Genomic DNA, 3432 nt, shown 5'->3' on the forward strand with positions numbered 1-3432 from the left:
ATTTCCTTCTCAGATTATTTTTAACCTTATTTCTAAGTCCATTTTTTCTTGTGCATTAAACTAATTGTATGCATATGTGTATACACACACACACATACACACACACACACATATATAGTATTTAACATATACTTTAACATATTTAACATGTAGATTTAACATCTACCTGCCATCTAGGGGAGGGAGTTGGGGGAAAGAGTGGAAAAGTTGGAACAGAAGGTTTTGCAAGGGTAAATGCTGAAAAATTACCCATGCATATATCTTGTAAATAAAAAGCTATAAAAAAGAAAAGAAAATCCGTGGATCCCAGATAATGAAGTTGTGCTATGAAGACACTAGTGATCAAGGAGTAGACTAATTGGGAAATCATTTTCTTTTTAGTCATATGGGGATGAGAAAACTCTCTTTCCATAAACTTAATTCATATCAATTTACTGAAAGAAAGGAAACCCTCCATTAACTTGTAAGTAATTTGAATTCCCTGAATTATGAAGGTGAATCTTTATTCTTTCCCTTTGGAAGAAAGAAGTAGACCATCAGGTCTGCTACATCCAGGATGTATATGCAGGACAAAATTCCTAATGTCATAGTGAACATGAGTGTAAATACAACCAAGGGGGAAAAACAAAAACAAAAACAAACCAAAAAAAACTTACATTTCTAAGACATTGGTAGAAACATTTGTTACTCTCTACTGGAAGGTGTTCATAAGAAAGAGGAAGTTTTGATTGATTGGTTGGGCAACAATGCATCTCATTTTCAAGTTTGAATCAGGGACAACATGCATATAGAAGCATATTATCCCTGACAAATTTTGCTAGAGATGAACTTACAGTACTATGACATCTGAATTTTGTCTTGATCAGGGTACTCAATTTCTTTTGAGACTGTATCCAATTCACTGTAGTTGTTAGCTAAATTAAATGACATCTAAATTCAAAGCTAAACCTACCAGTATGCAAAAAGATATGACAGCACATTAAGAACTGGATATTTCATTAATTATCTCTCCTAATCATTATATACTTCAACAACAATACTAGATGATGACCAGTCCTGATGGATCAGGCCATCCTCAGCAACGAGATCAACCAAATCATTTCTAATGGAGCAGTAATGAACTGAACTAGCTATACCCAGAAAAAGAACTCTGGGAGATGACTAAAAACCATTACATTGAATTCCCAGTCCCTATATTTATGCACACCTGCATCTTTGATTTCCTTCACAAGCTAATTGTACAATAATTCAGAGTCTGATTCTTTTTGTACAGCAAAATAATGTTTTGGTCATGTATACTTATTGTGTATCTAAGTTATATTTTAATATATTTAACATCTACTGGTCATCCTGCCATTTAGGGGATAATTGTACAATAATTCAGAGTCTGATTCTTTTTGTACAGCAAAATAATGTTTTGGTCATGTATACTTATTGTGTATCTAAGTTATATTTTAATATATTTAACATCTACTGGTCATCCTGCCATTTAGGGGAGGAGGTGGGGGGGGTAAGAGGTGAAAAATTGAAACAAGAGGTTTGGCAATTGTTAATGCTGTAAAGTTACCCATGTATATATCCTGTAAATTAAAGGCTATTAAATAAAAAAAAAAATAATTATCTCTCCTAGAAGGAAAAATGCCACAAGCATAATTTTAATAGATGACATTTATGTAATGTTTTAAATGTTGAAAAGCACATTGCAGATCTCATTTCACTTATTCAGAAGAAGAGAATTCATTAAAAGGGAATCCATAGTACTGAATAGGCTTCGAAAAATATAATTTAAAAGACTCATTGCATCCTTTGAATAAAAGCATTAAATGCTGGTCTGTTTTTTGTTGAACCAGAATAATTTTTTAAAAACTCACTTATAGGGCAGCTAGGTGGCACAGTGGATAGAGCGCCTGCCTTGAAGTCAGAAGGATATGAGTTCAAATCTGGCTCAGACACTTAACACTTCCTAGCTGTGTCAACCTGGGCAAATCACTTAACCCAAATTGCCTCAGGGAAAAAAAACTCAATTGTATTTCAGAATAAAAGAAAATATACACATGTAAAATAAAGAAAATTTTAAATTGACATTTTATATATAGTATACATATGAACGAAACATTAAAAATATTTGTCCCAAGTAATTTACACACTGCTGTAAAGGAAAAAAGGGATGCACAAAAGGAACCTCTAGAGTATCTTAAGAGTTTACTTAGGCATTTCTTTAATTTTCAAGTATGAATTTTATTAAAAAAAAAGTATTTATTTTGTAAGAAAAAACATTTTTCTGACAATGTCTTTAAAAGCTTGTTTCACTTGTTGGTTCCTTAGGGTATAAATGAAGGGGTTCAGCATGGGGGCAATAGAAGTGTTCAGAACTGCTACGCCTTTAGTCATAGCCACCCCTTCTTTTGCTGAGGGCTTGACATACATGAAGATACAGCTTCCATAAGAGATGGAGACAACAATCATGTGGGAAGAACAAGTGGAAAAGGCCTTTTTCCTTTGTTGGGCAGAGGGAATTCTCAGAATGGTTCTGAGGATGAATGCATAAGAGAGAATCACTAATGCCAATGTGACCATAAGTGTTAACACAGCCAAGAAAAAACTCATGATTTCTAATAGCTTGGTGTCTGTGCAAGATATCATCAGCATGGGAGAAGAATCACAGGTGAAGTGATCAATGATATTAGAATCACAGAAATCCAATTGGAGTCCCATGATGACTGGTGGAAAGATTATGAGAAATCCTGCTAACCAAGAACTAATTAGAAGCTGGCTACAGACTCTATTACTCATGATGGTCATATAGTGTAGAGGTTTGCAGATGGCCACATAGCAATCATAGGACATAGCAGCAAGGAGAAAAAATTATGTTGCACCAAGGAGGATAAAAAAGAATACTTGGGCCATGCAAGAATTGTAAGAAATCATTTTTTCTTTAGTTATTATACTGACCAGAAATCTTGGAATTGAAACAGAAGTAAATGATATTTCTAAGAAGGAGAAATTCCTGAGGAAGAAATACATGGGAGTCTTAAGGTGAGAATCCAGCAGGGTGAGGGTGATGATGGTCAAGTTGCCAGTCACACTCAATATATAGGTGAGAAACAAAAAGAGGAAAATCAATATCTTTAGCTGTGGGTCATCTGTCAGTCCCAGGAGGATGAATTCCTTCACTGATGTGTGATTTCTCATGACTTATGCTTGATTTCTGGAAGATAAATGGTGAAAACAAGAGAAAAAAACTCAGAGATAAGTTAAGACACATCTATTGGAAAATTCTATTTTGCAGGGAACCACACAAGCCAAAGTGAAAGATGGTCCATGAGAGATCACAAATGTAGGCTTTGTAATCCAGAAAAGGATTAGCATGTGTCTTTTTGTCTATTCAGATTCCTTAAATTACAAATAAAAAATTTTCTACTCAGAAAGCCT

General features: G+C 34.2%; 1 pseudogene; it reads right to left on the reverse strand.

The window, feature by feature from the left end:
* Positions 1–2256: 2256 nt before the first annotated feature.
* LOC100914146 lies at positions 2257–3432 on the reverse strand (annotated as a pseudogene).

This window comes from Sarcophilus harrisii, chromosome 5 (assembly GCF_902635505.1).
Source record: "Sarcophilus harrisii chromosome 5, mSarHar1.11, whole genome shotgun sequence".
In the NCBI taxonomy this organism is placed as follows: Eukaryota; Metazoa; Chordata; class Mammalia; order Dasyuromorphia; family Dasyuridae; genus Sarcophilus; species Sarcophilus harrisii.